Source organism: Mandrillus leucophaeus, unplaced genomic scaffold (assembly GCF_000951045.1).
Source record: "Mandrillus leucophaeus isolate KB7577 unplaced genomic scaffold, Mleu.le_1.0 Scaffold101, whole genome shotgun sequence".
Lineage (NCBI taxonomy): Eukaryota > Metazoa > Chordata > Mammalia > Primates > Cercopithecidae > Mandrillus > Mandrillus leucophaeus.
Window position 1 is genome coordinate 3,584,155 of NW_012098210.1, and position 27,462 is coordinate 3,611,616.

The 27,462-nt window shown below is 42.4% G+C and overlaps 1 pseudogene; it reads right to left on the minus strand.

Annotated features, from left to right (window-relative positions):
• Nucleotides 1-25,617, minus strand: LOC105535940 (annotated as a pseudogene).
• Nucleotides 25,618-27,462: the final 1,845 nt, after the last annotated feature.

The following is a 27,462-nucleotide window of genomic DNA, read 5'->3' on the forward strand; positions in this document are numbered from 1 at the left end:
TTACCCACTGCTTTGATTGGTCGCCAATCTCTTGTCTCTCTCTTCAGCAATGGTGAGGCAAATACCTTTTCCTTGGGGAAGAGAAATCCATGGCATGTTGCCCTTGCAAATAACAAAAATGTTGGAAAGTGAAGTGGCAAAGCTGTTGCCATTGGCATCTTACATGTGAACCACGTCAAAAGATCCAGGGTGACTCTCTGTTGGTGATCATACCAATTCTTCCCAGGTTGGCACCTCCAGTCACGATACACAGGTTACCAGTGTCGAACCTGATGAAGTCAGTAATCTTGCCAGTCTCCAAATCAATCTGAATGGTGTCATTCACCTTGATGAGGGGATCAGGGTAGGAGATGGTGCGAGCATCATGAATCACCAGATGAGGGATTCCTTTTGTGCCCACGAAGATTTTTCTCACTTTTCACAACTTGTACTCGGCCTCCTCAGGTGTAATACGATGTACAGCAAAGTGACGTTTGGTGTCACAGATCAGACAGAAATTATCTCCCATCTTGTCAATGCTGATGACATCCATGAATCCGGCAGGGTAGATTATATCAGTTCGGACCTTGCCATCGATCTTAATGAACGGCTGCATGCAAATCTTCTTTACTTCCTCTCCTGTCAGGGCATACTTAAGTCTGTTCCTTAGGAAAGTGATGAGGGGGAGACAATCTCTCAACTCGTGGGGACTGGTAGATGGACAAGGAGCAAACACACCAGTCAATTTATCCAGCATCCGATGCTTTGGAGCTGCTACCTGCTTTAGATGCTTCTTGGGACCAGAAGCCGTGGCTACGTTAGGCACGGAAAGAGAAAAAATAATAATTTTAAAAATTAGCCAGGCATAGTGGCACAAGCCTGTAGTCCTAACTACTCAGGAGGCTGAGGCAGGAGGATTACTTGACCCCAGGAGTTTGAGGTTGCAGTGAGCTATGACTGCACCACTGCACTCCAGCCTGGACAATGGCGATAGACCCTGTCTCTAAAAAAATAAAAAAGAAAATAATAAAGATATAGAAGAATTGAACAACACCTTCAACCAACAGGATCTAACAGAACAAACAACCCTATAACAGCAGAATACATGTGCTTTTCAAGTGCCTAGGGAGCATTCACCAAGATTAGCCATGTCCTGGATTTTAAACCAATCTCAACAAATGTTAAAAAAATAATAATAAAACTAGAAATCCCTAATCACTGCCCTCTTTTCCAAGCTGACTGTGACTCTTACCCAGATGTTCTCCATACATAAGCTTTCAACAGGGGAGAATGATAGAATTCCCTCAAGAACCCCCATTCCAGGTCACTGAGGCACGTGAGCTTCTACTAAAGAAATAATTTCCAGTAAAAGGCTACAATAAAGGGAATAGATGTTCCCACTAGGCCTGGATTAATGAGTACTCTAACTTGGAGAAAAGTGATTATTTCCAGCACTGCCTCCGGCATTCTTCCTCCACCTAGAAGTGATGCTGTGAGAAGTGAAATTACTTATAAATCAGTAGTGCCCCAAGCACTTTTTAAAAGAGGCCCCACATGTAAGCTCCACTAAGTATAAATAATAACACTAATAACACCTCCCTCATCTTGTCTTTATCTCTGGGCCTGGGAGGATCAAAGTCTTCCAAGAGGTACAGCTTCAAAGGCGTCTCCTTCCCAGATCCAGGAATGGGCGCACTCCAACAGGCCCCTACATCCTCGGCTTCCACATTTCACAACTGTTAGAGGCTCCAAAGCATTTACGGTGGTTGATAGAGTCTTTCTGAATATGATGCCTCTTTTATAAAACTAATGGCACTATTTCCAGTGGCGGCATCAGCAAAGAAACTCCTTTTCGAGGGCAGGGTGTCCATCCCATTGTTTGATTTTCTGCCATCCCTTTAAGTGCCTTAATGCAATGCTTGTATGAATTAAGTTGACTGCCAACAAATTTTGCTTTGAATACCTTTTACATTTCAAGGCACCCCTGGAAATAATCGGAGACTATGGGAGACGTGGAATTAGGGAGCTGTGGGAAAGCAGGGTTGACAGTGCCATCTCAAGATTTGGCGGGCGTCATTATTCAGTGGCCAGAAGTAGGGAGAGGGGATAGTCTGGGGCCTGAGAGGAGGGTTGCCCTGATGGGCTGGACTGGCTCTGGAGTCACTGACTGAACCAGGGACCAGATGTCTGCAGAAGCGTGGTTCAGGGTTAGATCTGCAGAGAGATGAATCACCCAAGAGAGTGTCTAAACCCATCCTCATAGGGTTAACAAGAATTTAGATGCCAGGTTTGGGGCAGAAATCTAGTTATAATTAAGCATTAAGCAGGTTGCACTCTGGCCCAATTCCTTAAACTGAAAGTCATGCAACTCAAGATACTAAGTGTTTAAATCCCCATTTTCCCATAGATAGGACTTCTGATGTTAGAATCACAAGGCTTTTAAGAATTGCTCAAGATATTCTTCATATCCTGAATTCCAGCAGGAAAGGCTGATGCCAACCAGTCTGAAGACCCCACAAGGAACCAAATCAGCATGAGAATGCCGTTTCTTCATCTCCCTGTCCTATGACTTCACCCTGCACTCTTCCACCAATCAATAATCCCCATACCTCAGCCCTTTCCTAAACCCTTAATATCCCTAGCCCCAAATTCCTTAGATTGGTGGAGTTGAGGTTTCCTCCCACCTCCTCATTTAGCTCTCCTATGATTATTAGACTTTTTCTCTACAGCAATCTCCCTTGTCTTGGTACATTGACTTGCCAGGCATTGGGCAAATGATCCTGTTACATATCCACTGAGCCATATGTGGAAGCCTCGGCCAGTGCCGGTCAGTATGAAGGAATTTGGTCCATTTCTAAATAAGAATTTGGGGTTGTTGATTAATTGGGGTAAGGGGAAGGAAATCATCAGGATGTGGAAACTGCATTCTTTGGTGACTCAGCTCCTGTGGGGTCCTTAAGACCAGTTGGCATCAGTAGTTTCATTGGTATGCAGAACCTGAAAGAGTATCTCAAGTGGAAAATTTAATGTTTTATAATGTTCAAGTTGTTATCTGTAGAGCAGCTAAGAGGAAGGATCATCTCGTAACAGGGTTCATGTAATTCTGAGTCGATAGGCCCCAAACAGCTGTGAGGAAGTGGATCAGAGAGCAAGCACACCTCATGGTTAATGCTGACTGTGCTGCAAGCTTGGTTTATCTTCGTTTCTTCCCCTTCCTTCTTCCCTGATTAATTTTATAAAGTCTATAGGGACAGTTTCACCACTTAGATGTTCCCATCCCTCCTCTGCTGTCATCTCTCTAGGCTGGAACCCCAATGTGCATGGGCTTAGCATTTGCCAGATAATGGGAATGGTGGTCTGTTCCCACCTGCTCCCACCTCTGTAGCGACTTTTCTCTATCAATTAACCCCTCTCTCTCTCCTGCACCATCGACTCTCCCCGTAAACCAGCTCCTCCCCAACATGCAAACATCTCCCCCATCTTAAAAAACAAAATTGTTCTTGATTCCCAGTCCAGAAGCAGCCCCTTCTCCTCCTCCACAAATAACTAAACTGACTTAGGAGTGCCCTGCATCTGGCCTGTGCTCCCTCATCGTCCAGCAGAGCTGCACCTGTGGAAAGCAACCTGCAGCCCTTGTGTTCCACCGCACCCCGCTGCGGCCCTGTCCACAGACCATCTGACCGGCACCCAACAGTGGGCATACCCCAGGACGGACCACCTTCCCCCCTGAAACCTCCCCTGCTAGGTTCATTGCTGCCATGTTTTGTGTTCCTCCTGCCTCTCTGGTTTCTCCTTCGGACACTTGGCTGGTTTCCCCTCTTCACGTGGGCTTCAGTCCTGCTCTCTTTTCTTTTGCTCCTTAGCAGTACTTTCTCCCTGGGTTCCAAGTGTCACCCATGTGCTGACAACCACTGGGCTGAAATTTCCAGTGCAGCCAATCCCCTGAGCTCTGAACGCATCCTCCCGACTGCCTGCCCCGCATCTCCCGCTGGAAAATGGCACTCTGTCCACGTGAGTGTGAACCTACACTCCTGCCTTCCCTCACCCCTGCACCCAAACCCTCAGCAACCCCTGCGCCTACTCCCTCTGAAATCTCCTCTGCCAGCTGCTGCTCCTTACATCCACTGCCACTGCTCATGTCCAGAACACTGACATCTCTCCCTCGACCTCCACAAGCCTCCCCGCTTCCGTTCCTGCCTTCTCCAAACCCCACACAGCCCTTGAGCCACCATGGTCATCATGTCTCTTTCTGGCCCAGAGTCTTCAGTGGATTTCCATTGGCTTTCATTGAGAGCTGTAAGTCCTGAACGTGACCCACGAGGCCTGGCATCTGCCGCCATGGGCCCCCTTTCTTGCTGTTCTCGTGTCCTTACCCCTTTGTCACTGTGTCCAGCCACACTGACCTCCTTTCAATTCCCTGAACTCACAAAGCCCTTTCTCCAGGTCAGGACGGTGCTCTCTCTGCTCCTTCTGCTTGGAGCAGCCTCCCTCCCATTCTCTGGCCAGCTCACATCGACTTCTCTCTAGGTCACTGCCATAAATACCCATCTCCAGGGAGGCCTCCCTTCCACCCCAGCATGCATCTCACCTTCCATTGTGATCTCTTGTCACACCTCAGCTTCTCCTTCTCAGCATGTATTACATTTTGCATTCTGAAATGTTCATTTGTGTGAATCATTGTTTAATATTTATTTCTTCCACTTAACAACAACCTAAGGGCAGGGGTGATCCTGTCTGTTTTCATCATGACTATAACCCCCTAGCTTTCAGAATAGAAATAGGCACAGAAATAGGGGTTCAATACATTTTTTTGAATGAGCACTAAATATTCTGCAGTAACAGATAAACACACAGACACATAGATGCTTACAAAAGCGTGATTGCCTGTTGTAGCTGTTGGTGTCCCACCCAATCTCTTTCACTGTTCTGGAGTCTGCATCCTCCCGGCTGCTGTGTGTATTGGCTTCAAATGTCTCAGAACTGCCCTGCTTCTTTGGGGAGCTGCCTGGCTGGCAACCCTCAGCCCCATGGATGGCAGGCCTGCCCCTTGCCTCCCGGTAGGGTCAGCAGGACAGGGAAGGGGAAGGCAACCCTGCAGTGCTGTTCATGCTCCAGGGCTCCCCATCAGTAAGCTGAGGCTAGATGTGCCTGAGCCCACTTCCTTTCCTCTCCTGCTCCCCTAACCAGTATTTCTTGAGAGTTCTCCCACCGTAAACCACTTGAACAACAAACTCTGAAGCAGGGCATGGTGGCTCATACCTGTAATCCCAGCAATTTGGGAGACTGAGATCATTTGAGTGGATCATTTGAGCCCAAGAGTTGGAGACCAGCCTAGACAACATATTGAGACCCCTGTCTCTACAAAAAAAAATTTAAACATTAGCCAGGCAGAGTGGCACGTGCTTGTAGTCCCAGCTACTTGGGAAGTTGAGGTGGGGGATCACTTAAGCCCAGAAGGTCAAAGCTGCAGTGAACCATGATCATGCCACTGTACTTCAGCCTGCAACAGAGTGAGACTCTTTATTAAAAGAAAGAGAGGGAAGAGAGAGAGAGAGAAGCAAGAAAGCAAGAGAAAGAAGAAAGAGAAGAAAGAAAAGAGAGAAAGAAAGAAAGAAAGAAAGAAAGAAAGAAAGAAAGAGAAAGAAAGAAAGAAAGAGAGAGAAGGAAAGAAAGAAAAGAAAGAAAGAAAGAAAGAAAAAAAGAAAGAAAGAAAGAAAGAAAGAAAGAAAGAAAGAAAGAAAGAAAGAAAGAAAGAAAGAAAGAAAGGGAGAAAGAGGAGAAGAGAAGAGAAAAGAGAAGAGAAGAGAGGAAGGAAGGAAAAAGAAACTATGTCCCAGGTTCGGCTTCTAGGAAGTCCAATAAAAAACACTTATAATGGGAAAGAAAATATATGTGGCATCAGGGATGAGAGAGAGAAATTAAATGAAACAAAATGAGAGAAGTCTTGTACCAGTGCATGCCCCTAAGAATTGAGGTGAATGAATCACATCTCACATCTTTTATCCCTCCTTGGAATTACTGAATTAATAAATGGGAGAAGAGAAAGAAGGAGTGGAAGAGAGGAGAGCAGAGTGGAGGACAGCAGAGGATTTCTCTTTTATTGCCCCTAGGAGGTCATGATGTGTCCCATGAGGCCAGAAGGGGTCTGCTGGTCCCCAATCCCTTAATGGAAGCTCAGCTGCTTCTAAAGGAGGAAAAATGAACATTAGTTCCCTAAGCCTCCTTTGCCTTGGAGCCAACCAGCATGCCCTGTGTTCTACAACATAATCCTTTGTTAATCACTAGCTAGGGCACTAGGTAAAGCAGTTTTTCAAATCCTGGCTCCTTGAGCTCATGGCATTTGAGATACACAAATATGTTGCCATGGTGACTCAGTGACAGATTAATTACTAAATCCTCCAGGAGTAAAGCTGCTTTAATTGTGTAACCTTAGTGGATAGGAGCTTGTTGGGGGGTGGGGGTGCAGTGATTCACAGCCCTCTCAGCACAAAGTTGGGGCCAGCAGATCTGGGACTAGGGGGAGGTGGAGCAGCCACAACCCTTACCTCACACCATTTCCTGGAGCCCTGGGTTTCCTGAGTCTATCCTGCCTCTAGAAATGGAATCTCTAACCCCAAAACTTGTCCTTGAAAAGTATCTGCATCATCCTTTTATCCATGCCTTTGCCAGTCATTATGCAGCCTGCGTCTCTGCATGGTTAATGAGCTAATCCTCATATCCACTCCCCACTTCCCCCACCACTAAGCTCTTAGCTGGAAAATCCTCTAAAGCTATTGGCTAGCAGGGCTCTGCCCGACAAGAGTAATAGTGTTAGGCATAGGATTCTTCAAAGGAAGAGAGGAGGAAAATATTCTGGGACAAATACAATGGATGCAGATCTCATCAAGGAACCCAAGGTAGAATCTAGCCCACATTTTTAAGTTAACAAGATTAGAAAGTTATGTAATTCTCACAAATAAGCTTGTTCTTTATAATCCACAACAGACTTTTACAGATTCAGGTGGGTTCTTTGGCCCAGGCTGGAGTGAAATGGTGGGATCTCGGCTCACTGCAACCTCCACCCACTGGGTTCAAGCAATTCTCCTGCCTCAGCCTCCCGAGTAGCTGGGATTATAGGCACATACCACCATGCCCAGCTAATTTTTGTATTTTTAGTAGAGATGGGGTTTCGCCATGTTGGCCAGACTGGTTTCGAACACCTGACCTCAGGTGATCTGCCTGCCTCAGCCTCCCAAGGTGCTGGGATTACAGGCATGAGCCACCGTGTCTGGCCTCAGGTGGGTTCTTGTATGAGCCTTGGTGGCTCTCATTTCTCCCAAATGATGAGCTGAGATGAAGGCACAGATATCTTTGAGTGGTTACGGAGTTGAGTTATTTACAATAAGTTTGCAATAATAACTGAAGCGACTCTAACCACACCTGAGTGGAAACAGTTTTCCAAAAAGCCACAATTTCAGATAAATCTGACTCTAAGCAGGGAAAGAAGTAAGACATTAAAGGTGATATTTTGAAGCTTTGGAAAGGCATTCCAAAAGTTTTTGAGCCTATCTAACAACCATCTCTGTGTGTTTTGTCTCCTTTCTGTAATATTTAAATGTAATTTTGATGTCTGCCAGGTTAAATTATCCATTGACCAAATTATGCCATTAAGCTTAAATGCTGTAATTATCCTTAATAGATATAACTACCAGCCTGTTTTTGCTTAGTGGTTGTAAAGTTTTATGCCTTTTAATAATCCTCCTACAGGTTTGAAGGTTGTTTTTTTCAGATAGCTGAAATTCGGCTCTGCGTAGTGTCAAACCAGATCAAAGAGTCTCACTGTGTTCACCAGAACAATACGAGCTTGAAAATGCGGGGTTGGAAGAAAAAACACACCAGAAAATGATGTTCTTTCAAGAAAACTGGCAAACCAAGAAAATCCTACACAAATTTTGCAAAAAGAAGGCTAATCTAGAATACGTGTTTCTCTACATACGCAGTTCAAGTGCAATTTAAAAAAGAATTTTTTTTCAGCATTAAGTTTATATAAAATCGGCCCTCTTTTTATTCTATGTGCTTCATAATCTTCTTTTTCAGGGATACTTAGAGTTGGATTTTTGCAGATGATACCCTGTTCTTTTTATGTTACAGCATAAATTTTTTATTTTTTGTTTTTTGTTTTAAGAGCCGGGGTCTGGCCAGGTGCAGTGACTCATGTCTGTAATCCCAGCGCTTTGGGAGGACAAGGTGGGTGGATTGCTTAAGCTCAGAAGTTCAAGACCAGCCAGGGCAATGTGTCGAAACCCCATCTCTACTAAAAATATAAAAATTAGCCAGGCATGGTGGTGCATGCCTCCCAGCTACTCTGGTGGCTGAGGCAGGAGAATTGTTAGAACCTTAGAGGAGTAGGCTGCAGTAAGCCGAGATCGCATCGTTGCACCCCAGCCTGGGCAACAGAGTGAGACCCTGTCTCAAAAAATAAATAAAATAAAATAAAGAGTTGGGGTCTGGCTCTGTCACCCATACCAGAGTACAGTAATGCAATCATAGCTCACAGCAGCCTCAAATTCCCAGGCTCAAGCAATCGTCCTGCCTCAGCCTCTCATGTAGCTTGGATTACAGGCATGAGCCATCTCACCCAGCAAACAACATGCACTTTTCATTCCACATTTTACATCTCTCCACCCTGGGTTATTTTTTTTGCTTTGGTTCTATCTATTGAGGTGTCTTATTTTCAACTAAGTGTTGTGTTTAGGAGCTTCTTTTTGTGGGTGGATTATACTAACTCCCATCCTTAACCCAGAGTGGGATTCAGACATTTTTCTTCTTTTTCTTCCCCCCTTACTTATATGGCATCAAAAACCAAAGCAAAAATAAATCTTTGATTAGTACAGAGAAACCTGATTGCAAAAGGTCATCATACCAGCCTGAGTAACACAGCAAAGCTCTGCCTCTACGACAAATATAAAAATTAGCTGGCTATGGAGGTGCTGTAGTCCTAGCTCGCTGGGAGGCTGAGGTGGGAGAATCGTTTGAGTCTAGGAGTTTGAGGCTGCAGTGAGCAATGATCAGGCCACTGCACTCCACCCTAGGCAACAGAGTAAGACCCTGTCTCATACAAAAACAAAAACAAAACAAGATTCTTGTAAAGGTGAAGGAAACTGGCTATTGCAATGGGGAGAACTCTCTAACCATAAGATCTGCAAATGTCTCGAGAGTTAAGCAAAAAGGGGTTTCCTTTTATAGGGAGGAGAAAATGAGGCTAGAAAGTGGGGTGAATGGAAACGGCATGATCAGAAAGTAGATCAGCAGCTGGGCGTGGTGGTGGCTCACGCTTATAATCCCAGCACTTTGGGAGGCCAAGGCAGGTGGATCACTTGAGGCCAGGAGTTTGAGACTAGCCTGGCCAACATGATGAAACCCTGTCTCCACTAAGAATACAAAAAAATTAGCTGGGCATGGTGATGGGCCCCTGTAATCCCAGCTTCTTGGGAGGCTGAGGCAGGAAAATCGCTTGAACCTGGGAAGTGGAGGCTGCAGTGAGACAAGATCATGCCACTGCCCTCCAGCCTGGGCGACACAGTGAGACTCCGTCTCAGAAAAAAAAAAAAAGAAAAAGAAAAAAGAGAGTAGATCAGAGAATGTTGCTGCCCAGATGGGTCTAGGCTTAGGAGGGGCTGCTGAGGAGGAGCCGGTTCTGGCCCAGGCTGAGAGTGGGTCAAGTTCAGGGCCCTGGGGAAAGGAGATTTTGATTAAGAAGCATTTTGTTCTGATTGATCAGTAGGGACATGCTGCTCAGCTAATCATTTATGAGGTAAAGAACAGGAATTTGGCAGGTTAGTGTCTGACTTTGTCTGGGTAAACGAAGGCAGGGTTTCCCAGCCCCTGGGCCACAGATCAGTAGCAGTCTGTGGCCCGTTAGGAACTAGGCCACACAGCAGGAGGTGAGCAGCAGGCCAGCCAGCACTACCACTGAGCTCCACCTCCTGTCAGATCAGCACCCACATTAGCTTCTCACGGGACCACGAGCCCTATTGTGAACGATGCATGTGAGGGATCTAGGTTGCACGCTCCTTATGAGAATCTAACTAATGCCTGATGACCTGAGGTGGTGCAGTTTCATCTCAAAACCACCGCCCCTACCCATCTGTGGAAAAATTTTCTTCCATGAAACTGGTCCCTGGTTCCAAAAAGGTTGGGAACTGTTGAACGAAGGAGCATCCATGACTCTTATCTATGTTATATGCGGAAGGGTCGGGAGTGTCTTTGCAGTACATGCCTTTTGCTTCCCAGAACACAAAAGTAGGGGGATTTCTTAACCCTCACTGTTTTCCAAGAGTTACCGGGTACACTTAAGTAAGGTTTAGTGTTGTCATTGACTACATTCAAGGCCAGACTTCAGGAGGCCCAGAACACATCATATGATGTTTTGCTGGTCTAGAAGCAAAAGAGAGCATCTATGTTGGCAGAAAGAGTGAACAGGGTTGTCCCATCTGGGGCATCAGCCTTTACTCGTGCCCTCTTCTCTCTCTTCCATAGCTCCATAGAAGCAGCAATGAGCTACCTGTGAAATGGAGAAAACTGTGACAATCTAGATTCTTTCCATTCTGCAGCCTACTTTCTATAACCTTATTAATTCATAACACAAAAATCTAATTTTAGAATTTCATTTATCTCTCATTAGTCGCTGTTTTCAGAAAATAGCAATTTACCTGGCTATAAAATAATGTGTGTTTATCATCGAATATGTAGACATCATGGGAAGGATAATATCAGTAAGATGGCCAAATAGGAAGCCCTGGACTCTCCTTCTCCCAGTAGACACAGCAACTCAACAACAATGCATGGACAAGTTCCCTTTTTGAGGAATTCGGAAACTAGTTGAGAAACTCCTGCACCCTGCATGAACATGAAACCAGCTGCATTGAAGCCGATAGGAAAATTCAAAACACACTCTCATTGTAATCCCTACCCCAACGCAGCACCATACCATCAGAAGGAAACCATCTGTTCCCAGTTTCTCCCTAGGGAGAAGAGTTGAAGCAGGTACCCAGCCTTCCAACTTGTCCAAGGTCTGCTCAAGGGACTGATTTCTGTCTCTTCTTAGAGCACTGATGAGACCTAGTGAAGGGGTGGCCTGCCCCTCCACACCTGTGGGCGTTTCTTGTTAGGTGGAACGAGAGACTTGAGAAAAGAAATGAGACACAGAGACAAAGTACAGAGAAAGCAAAAGTGGGCCCAGGGGACCGGCGCTCAGCCTACAAAGGACCCACGGGGCACCGGTCTCTGAGTTCCCTCAGTATTTATTGATCATTATCTTTACCATCTTAGAAAAAGGGAAGTGGCAGGATAATAGGATCATCGTAGGGAGAAGGTCAGCAGTAAGACATATGAATCAAGATCTCTGTGACATAAGTTTAAGGAAAAGTGCTGTGCCTTGATATGCATATGTAAACATCTCCATAAACCTTTTTAGTGCATAAAGAGCAGCACTGCGCTAGCAAGTCCCGCCTTTTGCCCTAAGGCGGTTTTCTCCTTTTTCAGTAAACAAAACATACAATCGGGTTTTACACCGAGATGTTCCATTGCCCAGGGACGGGCAGGAGACAGATGCTTTTCTCTATCTCAACTGCCAAGAGGCCCTCTTTCCTCTTACACTAGCCCTCCTCAGCACAGACCCTTCACGGGTGTCAGGCTGGGGGGCGATCAGGTCTTTCCCTTCCCACAAGGCCATATTTCAGACTATCACATGGGGAGAAACCTTGGACAATACTTAGCTTTCCTAGGCAGAGGTCCCTGCGACCTTTGGCAGTGTATGTGTCCCTGGGTACTTGAGATTAAGAGAATGGTGATGACTTTTCACAAGCATACTGCCTTCGGGCACTTGTTTAACAAAGCACACCCTGCACAGCCCAAAATCCGTTAAACCTTGAGTCACCACAGCACATGTCTCTTGCAAGGACAAGGTTGGGGGTAGGGTCACAGATTAACAGCATCTCAAATACAGAACAAAATGGAGTCTCTCATGTCTACTTCTTTCTATATAGACACAGTAACAGTCTGATCGCTTTATTTTCCCCACACCTACTATAATCAAGATGCCTTGGGGGCCTCTGAGAACAAAGCATGAAGGTTTGAGAGGCCCCAAAATCTCTGGGCAGAATGACTGATGAGGATTTCCTCCTGCGCAAGTTCAGCTGTGAAGATAGGGAAAGGTGGCTACATTTTCTAATGCATAGATACTGACACAAAAACTCAAGGAATATGAAGAAACAGGGAAATATATTCCGAACAAACCAACAGGATAAATCTCTGGAAAGAGTCTCAATACAGTGGAGATTCAAGTACACCTCATTTTACTGCACTTTATTGCATTTTGCAGACACTGTGTGTGTGTGTGTGTGGGTGGGTGGGTGTGTGTGTGTGTGTGTGTTTTCACAAATTGAAAAAAAAAAAAAAGATTCTGCATTAAGCAAGTCTAGCAATGCCATTTTCCCAACAGCATGTGCTACATGGTGTCTCTGTGTCACATTTTGGTAATTCTTGCACTATTTCAAACATTGTCATTATTCTTATGTTTTTCATGGTGATCTGTGAGTGGTAATCTTTGATGTTACTGTTGTAATTGTTTTGGGATACCACACACCATACCCACATAAGATGGCAAGCTTAATTGATAAATATTGTGTGTGTTCTGACTGCTCCACTGACCAGTCATTCTCCCATCTATCTCCCTCTACTGGGACTTCCCTACTCCCTGACACACAACAATATTGAAATTAGGCCAATTAATAATCCTACAATGGCCTCTAAATGTCCAAGTGAAAGCAAGAGTCCCATATTTCTCACTTTACATCAAAAGCTAGAAATGAGCAAGCTTAGTGAGGAAGGCACGACAAAAACCAAGATAGGCTGAAAGCTAGGCCTCTTGTGCCAAACAGTCAGCCAAGTTGTGAATGCACAGGAAAAGTCTTAAAGCATATTAAAAGTGCTACTCTGGTAAATATATAAATGATAATAAAGCAAAGCAGCCTTATTGCTGATATGGAGAACGTTTGAGTGGTCCAGATAGATGATCAATGCAGGAAAAACATTCCCTTAAACCACAGCCTAATCTAGAGCAAAATCTGAACTCTCTTGAATTCTTTGCAGGTTCAGAGAGGTAAGGAAGCTGCAGAAGAAAAGTTGGAAGCTAACAGAGGTTGGTTAATGAGGTTTAAGTAGGAAAACTGTCTCTGTAACATAAAAGTACAAGGTGAAACAGTAAGTGTTGATGTAGAAGCTGCCGCAAGTTATCCAGAAGATAATTAAGATAATTGATGATGATGGCTACACTAAACAACAGATTTTCAATGTAGATGAAAAAGCCTTCTATTAGAAGAAGATGCCATCTGGGACTTTCACAACTAAAGAGGAGAAAGTCAATGCCTGGCTTCAAAGTTTCAAGGACGGGCTGGACTCTTGTTATGGACTAATGCAGCTAGTGACTATAAGTTGAAAGCAATTTTTATTTGCTATTCTGAAACTCCTAGAGCCCTTAAGAATTACGCTAAATCTACTCTGCCTGTGCTCTAAAAATGGAAGAGCAAAGACTGGATGACAGCACATCTGTTTACAGCATGGTTTACTGAATATTTAAGCCCACAATTGAGACCTACTACTCAGAAAAAGAGATTGTTTTAAGTATTACTCCTCAGTGGCAATGCTCTTGGTCAATTAAGAGCTCTGATTACAGATGTACAAAGAAAGTAATGCTGTTTTCATCCTGCTAACACAATATTCATTCTTCAGCCCCTGGATCAAGGAGCAATGTCAACTTTTAAGACTTATAATTTAAGAAACATATTTTGTAAGACTATAGCTGCCATAGATATTGATCCCTCTAATGGATCTGTGCAAACTAAACAGAAAATCTTCTGGAAATAATTCACCATTCTAGATACCATTAAAAAGATTTGTGATTTACAGGAGAAAGTCAAAATAGCAACATTAACTGGAGTTTGGTAGGATTTGATTCCAACCCTCATGGATGACTTTGACGGTACATCAGTCCATTCCCACATTGCCATAAAGAAATACCTGAGACTGGGTAGTTTATAAACAGGTTTAATTGGCTCCTGATTCTAAAGGCTGTACAGGAAGCATAGTGGCTTCTGCCTCTTCAGGAGGACTCAGGAAGCTTCCAATCATGATGGAAGGCAAAGGGGGTGCAAGGCAGTTCATATGGCTGGAGTAGGAGGAAGAGAGAAAATGGGGAGGTGCCACATGCTTTTAAACAACCAGATCTCATGAAAACTCTATCATGAGGGCAGTACTAGGGGGATGGTGCTAAACCATTAGAAACCATCCCCATGATTCAATCACATCCCATGAGTCCCAATCTCCCACCAGGCCTCACCTTCAGCATTGGGAATTATATTCAACATGAAATTTGGGTGGGGACACAGATTCAAACTGTATCATTCTGCTCCTGGCCCCTCCCAAATCTCATGTTCTTTTCACATTTCAAAACACAATCATCTCTTCTCAACAGTCCCCTAAAGTCTTAACTCATTCCAGCATTAACTCAAAAGTCCATAGTCCAATGTCTCATCTGAGACAAGGCTAGTCTCTTCTACCTATGAGCCTGTAAAATAAAAACAAGTTAGTTACTTCTAAGATACAAAGATGGTATAAGCACTGGGTAAATACTCCATTCCAAAAGACTTGCTCCTATGATTCAATTACCTCCCACCAGGTCCCTCCCACAATATGTGGGAATTCGAGATGAGATTTGGGTAGGGACACAGCCAAACCATATTGTTCACCCCTGACCTCCCAAATCTCATGCCCTTACATTTCAAAACTAACCATGCCTTCCCAACAGCTCCCCCAAATCTTAATTCATTTCAGCATTAACTCAAAAGTCCACAGTCTAAAGTCTCATCCAAGAAAAGGCAACTCCCTTCTGCCTATGAGCCTATAAAATCAAAGCAAGTTAGTTACCTCCTAGATACAATGAGGGTACAGGCATTGGGTAAATACAGCCATTCTGAATAAAAGAAATTGGCCAAAAGAAATGGCCCCAGCCCCCATGCAAGCCCCAAACCCAGCAGGGTAGTCATTAAATCTTAAAGCTCCAAAATCATCTCTTTTGACTCCACGTCTCATGTCTAGAGCACTCTGATGCAAGGGGTGGGTTCTCAAGGCCTTGGGAAACTCCACCTCTCTGGATTTGTAGGGGTCAGCTCCTGTGACTGCTGTCATGGGCTGGTGTTGCATGCCTGTGGTTTTTTCAGGTGCAGGGGTTAAGCTAAGAGTGGATCTACCATTCTGGGGTCTGGAGGATAGTGGCCCTCTTCTCACAGCTCCACTAGGCAGTGCCCCAGTGGGGACTTTGTGTGGAAGCTCCAACCCCACATTTCCCCTCTGCACTGCCCTAGCAGATGTTATCCATGAGGGCTCCACCCCTACAGCAGGCTTCTGCTTGGACATCCAGGCTCTTTGATACATCCTCTGAAGTCTAGGTGGAGGCTCCCAAGCCTCAACTCTTGCACTCTGAGCACCCACAGGCTTAACACCACATGGAAGCTGCCAAGACTTATGACTTGCACTCTCTGAAGCAGCAGCCCAAGCATACCTGGGCCCCTTTAAGCCATGGCTAGAGGTGAGGCAACTGGGACACAGGGAGCAGTGTCCCAAGGCTGCAAGAGGTGGCAGGGCCCAGGCTTGGCTCACAAAACCATTCTTCCCTTCTAGACTTCTGGGTCTGTGATGGGAGTGGCTGCACAAAGTTCTCTGAAATGCCTTGGAGGACTTTTTTTCATTTTCTTGGATATTAGTACTTGGATCCTCTTTACTTATGCAAATTTCTGCAACCTGCTTGAATTCCTTCCCTGAAAAAAATGGGTTTTTCTTTTCTACCACATGGCCAGGCTGCAAATTTCCCAAATTTTTATGCTCTGTTTCCCTTTTAAATACACGTGTGGTGATGCATGCCTGTAATTCCAGCTACACAGGAGCCTGAGGCAGGAGAATCGTGTGAACCTGACAGGCAGTAGTTGCAGTGAACTGAGATCACACCACTGCACTCCAGCCTGGCAACAGAATGAGACCCCATCTCAAAAAAAAAAAAAGTGAAGCCTGAAAATGTGTCTAACTTGCTGAAACCTCATGATCAAACTTGAATAGATGAGGAGTTGCTTCTTACAGATGAGCAAACAAAGCAGTCAATCCACACTAAGACATATATAGATTCTTACTGAGTTATGATGGGATTATATCCTGATAAATCCATCATAAGTTGAAAATATCATCGGTCAAAAATGCATTTATTGCTGGAAACACAGCAGACAGTCTTTGATTATGATGGTTCAACTTAAGATTTTTTGATGAGCCAGAGCAATTACTTAGTCAAGAAAAAGAAACAAAAGGCACCCAAAACTATCTCTGAAAATAATATGAATAATATTACCTTTTTTTTTTTTTTTTGGAGACAGAGTCTTGCTCTGTTACCCAGGCTGTAGTGCAGTGGTGTGATCTTGGTTCATTGCAACCTCTGCCTCCCAGGTTCAAGCGATTCTCCTCCCTCAGCCTCCTGAGTAGCGGGGATTACAGGTGCACACCACCACACCCAGATAATTTTTGTATTTCTAGTGGAGACAGGGTTTTGCCAAGTTGGCCAGTCTGATCTTGAATTCCTGACTTCAGGTGATCCACCCACCTTGGCCTCCCAAAGTGCTGGGATTACAGGCATGAGCCACCATACCTGGCAACATGATCTTACATATAGAAAACTCTAATGCCTCCATGAAAAAACTCTTAGAACTAATAAACCAATTCAGTAAAGTTGTAGGATATAAAATCAACATGTAAAAATTAATTGTATTTCTATACACTAACAATAAATTACCTGAAAAGGAAACAAAAAAAAAATCACATTTATAGTAGCATCAAAAAGAATAAATTACTTATGAATAACTTTAACAAAGAGGTGAAAGACTTGTACACTGACTACTGCAATACACCGATGAAATAAATTAATGAAGGCACAAATAGATGAAAAGACATTCTGTGCTTATAAAGTGAAATGATTAATATTGTTGAGATTCCCACAGTACACAAATGATCTACAGATTCAAAGCATTTTCTTCAAAATCCCAATGGCATTTTTTACAGTTGAAGAAAAAAAAATCCCGAAATTTGTATGGAACCACAAAGGACCCCAAATAGCTATTACAATCTTGAGCAAAAAGAACAAAACTGGAGGCATCACAATCTCCTGGCTTCAAAATACATTACAAAGCTACAGTAATTAAAACAGCATGGTACTGGCATAAAGACAGACATATAGATCAATAGAACAGAATAGAGAACTCAGAAATAAATGCAGGCATATATGATCAACTGATCTTTGACAGGGTGCCAAGAATACACAGTGGAGAAAGGATAGTCAGTTCAACAAATGGTATTGGGAAAACCAGATATCCATATGCAAAAAAAAAAAAAAAGAAAGAAACTGGACCATTATCTTATGTCACACACAAAATCAGCTAAAAGTGAATTAAATATCTGAAATTTTAAAATTTCTAGAAGAAAACATAGAGAAAAAGCTTTATGACATAGTTCTGGCAATGATTTATTGGTTATGACATCAAAGATGCAGGCAACAAAAGCAAAAATAGACAATTGGGACTATATCAAACTAAAAAGCTTTCGCAAAGCAAAGGAAATAACTAGGTGAAAAGACAACCTATGGGATGAGAGAAAATATTTAGAAACCATGTATCTGATAAGGAGTTTAAAACTATAATACAAATGACCCTTGAAAAACATGGCTTTGAACTGTGTGGATCCACTTATACACAGATTTTTTTCAACCAAATGTGGATAAAAAATACAGTATTTGGGGGAAGCAAAACCTGTGTATACAGAGGAATGACTTTTCATATACATGGGTTCCACAAGGCCAAGTGCAGGACTTGAGTATGCATGAATTTTAGTATACCCAGGGGATCCTAGAGCCAACTCCCTGCACATACCAATGACAACCATACGTAAGGAATATCTACAACTCAATAGCATAAAAAAAAAAGACATGATTTTAAAAAGGGTAAAGGATTTGAATAGACATTTCTCCAAAGAAGGCATAGAAATGGCAGGTATATGAAAAGATGCTAAACATTACTTTAGGGAATCTTTAGGAAAACGAAAATCAAAACCGCAATGAGGTATCACCTCACTCCCGTTAGATTGGCTATGATCAAAAAGATTGCAAGTGTTGGTGAGGATGTAGAGAAATTGGAACCCTTGTACTCTGTTGATAGGAATGTAAATTGGTACAGTCATTATGGAAAACAGTTTGGAGATTCTTCAAAAAAATTAAAAGTAGAACTACTTCTAAATATATATTCAATAAATGGAAAACTGGATTGCAAAGAGATATCTGTACTCCCATGTATTATTCATAATAGCCAAGATACAGAAACAACGCAAGTATCCATTAGCAGATGAATGGATAAAGAAAACGTGATATATACAGTACCTACAATGGAATATTATTCATCCTTTTAAAAGGAGGAAATTGGGCCTGACACGGTGGCTCATGCCTGTAATCCCAGTGCTTTGGGAGGCCAAGGCAGGTGGATCACTTGAAGTCAGGAGTTTGAGACCAGCCTGGCCAACATTGTGAAACCCCATCTCTACTAAAAACACACATACACACAAAAAAGTTAGCTGTGCGTGGAATGGGTGCCTGCAATCCCAGCTACTTGGGGATAATGTGGCATTGCTATTCAATGGGTATAAAGTTCAGTTATGCAAGATAAATAAGTTCTAGAGATCTGCTGTACAACATTATGCATACAGTTAACAATACTGTATTGTACACTAAGAATCTCTTAACAGGGTAGATCTCATGTTAAACATTCTTACCACAATAAAAAGAAAAAAGAATTTGAAATTCAAAAAAGTATCTAATCAAGAAAAATACACACCTCAGGGAACCCTAGGGTGACTTAGTGGGAAGATGTTTTAAAAGAATTAGAGGATTGGGGCTTGTATTAGCTGATTTTGAGAAGGGTTCCAGGGAGCAAGGCTGTGCTCTGAATTGGCTGCTGTCTGGAAACAGGGGCAGCTCTATGACTGGGTATCTGAATCACTGGTATTTAGAAGGCAGGAAGAATAAAGTGAAGTAAAGAAGCAGAATCACAACTAAGCCTGGACGAGGCATGTTTGGTCACTTTTAATGTCTTCTTTTGGGTTCAGAAACAATTACAGAGAAATTTGGGTTTTGTCTTGATCCCTCAGGGAGACAAAGTGGCCTCGATTGATATTTGTGTTCTGCTTAAGTGTTTATGTTCAACAGGAGATGACAGCAGCCTGGTAGTGATGCCCGTTCTCAGCTGTCAGGGGCCACTTCTCATGCCTTACTGAACTCTCTTACTAGTTTGTAATTGATTCTCTTGGACTTCTAGTTATGGTTTTTAAAAAATATGTCACAAATTTTATATAATTTCTCTCTTTCCTTTCTCTATTCCTCTTATTCTTTTATAATTTTATACTGGAATTTCTAGAACACTATCAAAGTATAAAAATGATAGAAGGCATCTGTCCTATTTCTCATTTTAATTGGAATGCCTGTAGTATTTTTATTATTAAATATCTGTTTGGCTGTTTGAGATGATAATGATGTCTGAGGAGACTTTTCTTCAGTATACTAAATAAAGATCCTTCCTGTTAGTGTATTCAGAAATGACCGTTCAATTTTTTCAAATGTTGTTTTGTATCTGTGAAGATAATCGTATGCTTTTCTCCTTTTCTATTCTGACATGATGAACCATACTAATGGATTTCCTATTATTCAAATATCCTTGTACTTTCGGAATGTCCCCACCTGCAGGTATTCACATTGGATCAGGGTAGGTCTGCGTGACTAATAGCATATGGCAGAAGCAATAGTCTATCACTTTTGAGATTAGGTTGTAAAGATGCTCTAGCTTTGTCTTGGTGGTTCTTTTTCTTGGATTACTTTTTCTGGAGGAATGAAGTCACCATGTCATGACTAGCTCTTTGGAGAGGCCCATAGGTGGAGGAACTGAGCCCTCTGACCTCCCACCATGGCAAGCCTTCAGATGACTCTAGCCTCAGCTGACATTGTGAGATGCCCTGAGCCAGACCCATTCAGCTAAGCCACTCTTGGATTCCTGGAGAGATCATCAATATTTATTGCTTTAAAGTGCTGAATTTTGAGGTAATTTGTTATGGAGCAATAGATAACTAATACAGTCATGATGCAGAAGGAACTAGAAGGGAGACTAGGGAGTCTGGAAAAAGAGGGGAAATCTAGAGATTAGGTCATGTTTAAATGCTAGTGGAAGAATTCAATAGACAAGGAGAAAGATTGGAGGTACAGCAAAGGGAAGGGGCTCTGTAATCACATGAGGCTCCTGAGAAGGTGGGTAGGGGTGGGATCCAGGGGTAGGTAGGTATAGGGATTGGCCTTCAGAAGGAGCAGGGGAACTTTTTGAGGATCTCAAAATCAAATGCTTAGTTGCCTGGCAATGTAGGCATTTAAGTTTGAAATTCCACAAGAGAGACAAGCCTCTGATAAGCTTACTTGAGAAAATGCAATTATATAACATTAATAATAAGAAAGAGGATATTATGGAGAATGAGATTAAAACCACGTAAGAAAAATGGTACACAACTCTAAGCTTAAGAATTTGAAAATTCAGAGGACATTTTTTCTCTAAGACAATTATCAACTGCCAAAATTGTTTCAAAAGAAACAGAGGCCGGTCACGGTGGCCCACATCTATAATCTCAGCACTTTGGGAGGCCAAGGTGAGCAGATCACTTGAGCCCAGGAGTCTGAGACCAGCCTGGGCAACATGGTGAAACCTCATTTTACTAAAAATACAAAAAGTAGCCAGGCGTGGTACACACCTATAGTCACAGCTACTCTGGAGGCTGAGGTGGGAGGATTGCTTGAGCCTGGGAGGTGGAGGTTGCAGTGATCCAAGATCATGCCACTGCACTCCAGCCTGGGCAACAGAGCAAGACCTTGTCTGAAAAAGAAAAGAAAGAAAAGAAAAGAAAGAATAATAACCACAGGAGAAATGGAAACAGTTGTTAGGAAATTACAAGAAAGGTGTCGGAGACATGGTTTCATAGGTTATTGCATTAACTAAAATTAAAGAAAATGTAAAATTCTCTTCTTCAATTTCACTAGCCACTTTTGAAGTGCTCAGTAATCACATATGGCTAGTGGTTGCCATATTGGAGAAGACAGATGTAGAGCATTTCTGTCACTTCAGAAAGTTCTATGGGTCAGTGTTGCTCTAAAGGGATAGGCAATTCTTATTCTGCATAACTTGTTTCCAGATGCATAAAAATGCTGTGAATCTCCCAATTTGTTTTGTGAAACTAGAGGAGCACTGATGCTAAAACACAGCCAAGATGACATCACAAAATTTAGAAACCAATCTCACTTGTGAATAGATGCAGTACTTCAGGGTGGGCACATTTTAAAAATTATTTTCCCTGGTGCTAGGTTTTTCTTCAGGTCAAGAAAAGTTTATTCTATTTTACCCCCTGATTTCTCTGAATATTGCATCCCATTGCTATCACCAATTATCTGATGTTGGGCCTCCTTCCTCTCTTCTCAATGTCTACTATTTTTTCCTGTCTTGCATTTCATCCTGTACCTTTTTCTCTCTATTCTGGGAAGCTTTCTCAAGTTTTCTCTCCACATCACTAATTTAATTTTAAATAGGTTTTATTCAGCTTTATTATTTTTTGAAGATTTAAATTCTATGACTAAACTCTGCTTATTTTTTAACCGCTATTTAAGATAGCTCATCAGCCACCTACTTTGTCACTTCTGCTGTATTATCATTCACCATTAGTCTCATTTCAAGATCATATCTTAAAGATATTGAGAATACATCATAGACATTTTCTAAAACTTGCTCCTTCTTTATAAAAATCTTTTTTATATCAATAGCTTTAAGGGTATAAGTGGTTTGGGTTACATGGATGAATTTTATAACAGTGAAGTCTAGAATTTTAGTGCGCTTGTCATCCGAGTACTGTATATTGTACCCAATAGGTAGTTTTTCATCCCTCACCCCCTGACCCTCCCCACTTCTGAGTCTCCAATGTCCATTATACCATTCTGCATGGCTTTGCATACCCAAAGCTTAGCGTCCACTTATCAGTGAAAACATGCAGTATTTGGTTTTCAATTCCTGAGTTACTTCATTTAGAATAATGGCTTCCAGTTCCAACCAAGTTGCTGCAAAAGACACTATTTTCTTCCTTTTTAAGGCTGAATTATATTCCATGGTGCTCATATATATATATATATAAAAAACATATATGCACACACAAATATATATGTAACATTTTCTTTATCTGCTCATCAGTTGATGGGCACTTTGATTGATTCCATATCTTTGCAATTGTGAATTGTGCTGCCATAAACACATGTGCAGATGTCTTTTTGACATAAGGACTTACTTTCCTTGGGTAGATACCCAGTGGTCAGATGGCTGGATCAAATGGTAGATCTACTTTTACTTGTTTGAGAAATGTCCATACTGTTTTCCACAGAGGTTGTATTCATTTACATTCCCACCAGCAGCGTATACGTTTTCTTTTCTCCCCACATCACCACCAACATCTTTTTTGTTTGTTTGTTTGTTTTTACTTTTTAATAATGACCATACTGGCTGGAGTAAGGTAGTATCTCATCGTGGTTTTAATTTGCATTTCCAACATGATTAGTGATGTAGGGCATTTTTTCTTATATTTTTTGGCCATTTTTATATTTTCTTTTGAGAAATATCTATTCATGTCCTTTGCCCACCTTTTAATGGGATTATCTGGTGAGGTTTTTGATGATTTGTTTGATTCCTTGTAGACTTTGGATATTGGTACTTTGTCGGATGCATAATTTACAAATGTTTTCTCCCATTCTATAGATTGTCTGTTTACTCTGATGATTGTTTCTTTTGCTGTGCAGAAGTTTTGTAGTTTAATTAGGTCCCATTTATTTATTTTTGTTTTTGTTGTATTTACTTTTGGGGTCTCAGCCATAAATTCTTTACCTAGGCTAATCTTCTTCTTGAATAAACTTTTTTTCCAAATAATTCTCCCCTTCTATATCTCAATTCTCCATCTCTTAACTGTAAATTATTTTCTTAGCTGCCATATCAGTATTTTCTTTTTACTAATTTTTGAACAAAGTCAATCTAATCCAGGTGTTTAGGATGCGGATAAGTAAAACGTTGTTCCTCACTGTGAGCCTCTCTGTTATTAGTATCTTCCTCTCACTTCTTAGACTGGAGGGCCAGTTGATATAAACTTGCAATTCTAGTTGTACAATCCAACAACAACCTGGCAAGGGAGAAGAGGGAAGAAGATTCATGCACTCCCCTGCAAGGGAGCTTTATTTTTGCTCTTCTCTGTTGGGCAAAACCACTATCCCATGAATTAACTGTTTCTAACTTACTGTGTAGCTTTGTAGTGAAGAGTTTGGTCCTGCCCCAATTGACATCTGGCCTTTGCCTTAGGCTTCTAGGAGGTAAGCTATGCCAAATCTAATAGAAGTGCCTTTGTTTAAGGATGGGGCTGGCCACACTGGGTTAAAGGCTTAGGATAGAAGCTGGCCATGACAGAAAGCCCAAACATGTGACTTAGAAAGGGGACTTTGGAGCATGAAGTATCAATTGACCTGAAGACGAAGTTCAACAAGGCAATCAATTGATCAATCATGAGCACATAACAAAACCCCAAATAAGAACTCTAAATACTGAAACTTTGGTGAGTTTCTCTGATTAGCAATACTTTTTGAGCATTGTCACATATCAATACCAGAAGGGTGACATGTCCTGATTCCATGGAGAAGGAACAGAAGCCTCATGTTTGGAGCACTCCCAGACTCTGCCCTATGTATCTCTTCCTTTGGCTGATTTTATTATTTATCTAGTTAGTTAGTTTAGTTAATTAGTTGAACAGTCTCCCTCTGTCATCCAAGCTGGAGTGCAGTGGCACAATCATAGCTCACTGTAGCCTCAAATTCCTGGGCTCAAGTGACCCTCATGCTTCAGCCTCCCAAAGCAATGGGATTACAGGTGACAGTCACTGTACCTCGCTTTTTGGCTGATTTTAATCTGTATCCTTTCTCTTAATAAACCATAACTGTGAGTGTAATAGCTTTCAGTGAGTCCTGTGAGGCTTTCTAGTGAATTATCAAACCTAAAAGTGTTTTGGGGGAGCTCTCAAACTTATAGTTGGCATCAGAACAGAGAGTGTTCTCGGGTGGAAACTGTGTCCTCTAAGTTTGCAGTTTGGCTAATGCCAGGTACTGAACTATGCCAAGGTCCAGACAAGACCATACACTACCTCTTTCCTAAGGCTGCTGTTTTATGTTGGCTAAAGTCAACCCTGTAAATGCTGGGCAAAAGGCAGTCTAAGTATTGAAATTCTCCCATGTGCCCCTAGCTCCCCTACCTCTATACCTCATCACTTAAGTCAGAGGGTCCCATCTGCTACTTACTAAGAGAGACCAGAAAGCCTACTGTCAACCTCTTCTTCAGTGTCATCCTGTATATGCCACATTCAGTGCACACTCCTTGAAATCCCTGACATGGATTATTTTTCTCCACTTATCATATTCAGTTGGTCTATTTTTTTTTTTTTTTTTTTTTTTTTGAGATGAAGTCTCATTCTATCACCCAGGCTAGAGTGCAATGGGACATCTTAGCTTGCTGCAACATCTGCTTCCTGGGTTCAAGTGATTCTTCTGCCTCAGCCTCCCAAGTAGCTGGGATTACAGGTGTGCCCCCATGCCTGGCTAATTTTTGTATTTTTAGTAGAGAGGGGGTTTTGCCATGTTGGCCAGGCTGGTCTTGAACTCCTGACCTCAGGTGATCCACCAGCTTCAGCTTCCCAAAGTGCTGGGATTACAGGTGTGAGCCATCACGCCCATCCCTGAGTTGGTCATTTTAAGAGGTGCCATGGATTGTGAGGTGGTGAGAAGGGAGTCAGTTGGTGGAGTAAGTTATATTTCTGTCTTAACAGGAATAGAGGAAATAGATCTAAAACAAGATTTGAGCTAACGTAACATGAATATTTTGTCGGGGAGGGAAACCATTGGAAAAGTATGTATTTATTTTAATCTTTACCCAATCTATCTCTCCTCGCCATACCTGCCTGATATGGTTTGAGTATATCCCTCAAGAAGTTCAGGTGTTGGGAACTTAATTCCGGAATATAGCAGTGTTGGGAGGGGGTGCCTAATGGGAAGTGTTTGGGTCATGGGGCTCCACCCTCATGAAGGGATTAATGCAGTTCTTAAGAGACTGGGTTAGTTCTCCAGAGAGCAGGTTGTTATAAAGTGGGTCAGCCCACTTCATTTCTCTTCTTTTCACAGGCACTGGTTTCACCTTCCACTTTTCCACCATGCTGTGAAAGCCATGAGGTTCTCACCAGATGTGGCCACCCGATCTTGGACTTCCCAGCCTCCAGAACTGTAAACAAAATAAATCTCTTTTCTTTATAAATTACACAGTCTTGAGTATTCTGTTCTAGAATCAGAAAACCAACTAAGACAGTGCCCTCCACCTTCACTGAAATATTAAGTGAGCCACTCCCAATCTTGTTTCTTGCCTTTATAAAGTTCTAGCTTTAATTGTGAGCTCACCATAGAGACCAGAGTTATGAACAATAGAAAATATCATATCCATGACAACCAGGAAGTCTAAGGCAGTGGCTGATTTCAACCATCTGGTTCTAACCTCCTTCTTTCTGTTTCTCTTTTCCTCGTGGGCTTCCCTTACTTATCTAAAGGGCAGACACTGCTACACAGACAGGCAGGAAAATATCCACAGTGTCTGCTGGAAGAGGTAATCCAAGTATCTGCATGTGGTAGATACCATGTGAACAACTGAGAAGAGAGGAAACAACTACTGCTAAAGATATTAGAAAGGCTTCCTGGTTTCCTCATTTAAGCTCAGCCTTCAGGATGGCAAGTGAGTTTTGTTGGAGGAGGTCATACAAGTAAGCATTCTAGGAAGAACATTACCAGTGTGCAAAAGGTGCAGAGAAGGGAGAAAAGAAAACTATGCTTATAAAATGATGATGGACTCACAATGGATTTGTTTAGGGGAGTGAGGGAGATAAGAACAAAAAATGGCTTAGCATCACATTGTGGAAATTTTTGAATGGCCAGCTGAAGAGTCTAGACTTTTTTCAGAATCTTTTGCTTTTTAGTATAGTACTTGGAATACTTTGTCTCCTTGAATTACATGCTTACCTCTCCTGAATGGCACAGATGATCTTTTTTGTGCCACATCATTTAACACAGTGCCTTGCCTACTGATGGTCCCAAAGCAGTTGTTGATTTCCATTGAAAGTGCTGACTAGGTAATGAGAAGTCATTACTACCTAACTATATAAGAGAAGCCAGAACCTACAACAGATCCTACTGCCTTTTCACCATCCCTCCTTTCTCTACTTTTCAGGCTTAAATTTTGTGATTCACGTGTATAATCACTCACTTACATACACCCTCAACTCTCTGGTCCTCACTCACCTGGCTAAATCCCAACCCTGGTTTAACCCAACTCTTACCTGCTGATTAACATTTCAGTGCTTACATGAGAGGAGGCAGAAGACAGAGCCCTTGCCTAAACAAACAGGTTAGGGCTTGGGCACTAACTCACTCACCACCCACTGGGGTTCAACCTGAGGAGCAGACACACAAATTTCTCTAGTCTTATGGTAAACAGTTATTCATCCATTCAAGCACCTTTACAAAAAACACACAAATAAGCTCCTAGATGTAAAGAGCCACTAAGCCATCATACCTGTGTATACCAGAAAAAACTGGACAACCTGAAGATAACAAACTCTTCTTGGAACCATCAGAGACTGAGGTCACAGGGCAAACCACTATCTTGAGCTCTGGAGAGACAGATGCATTCACAGAGCTATTGCCCCTGAGATCTACTTACCTGGAATAAAAGCCATTAGAATCAGTAAGCTGGTGGGAACACTTAAATTATTACTCTGGTGAATTGCAGGAGGCTGAATGCAGATTTGTATGAGAGTGAGAAACTCTGGTGAGGGTCTGCAGCCATGAGAGGAGCTCAACACTTACATGGATTGTCACTCCAGAAACCCCACTAGGTTCCCATGGGGATAATCTGAGAAAGAACCCCTTCTAATCAAGATGGGAGAAGAGAAGAGTAGGCATCTTAAAACCTGCCCAGACTTTCATTCCTAGCAAAGGCTTAGTCCCCGGGCAGAGAGAACACATGGCCCACAGAGAAACAGGATTACAGTGAACTTCTCATCAGAAACCATGCAAGCAAGAACAAAGTGCAGCAAAACCCTTAAAGGGTTAAAAGAAATTACCAATCTAAAATTTTATATCCAGAGAAATTATCCTTCAGAAAGGAGAAGAAATAAACACTTTCTCAGACAAAAACTGAGGGAATTCATTATCAGCATGGCATG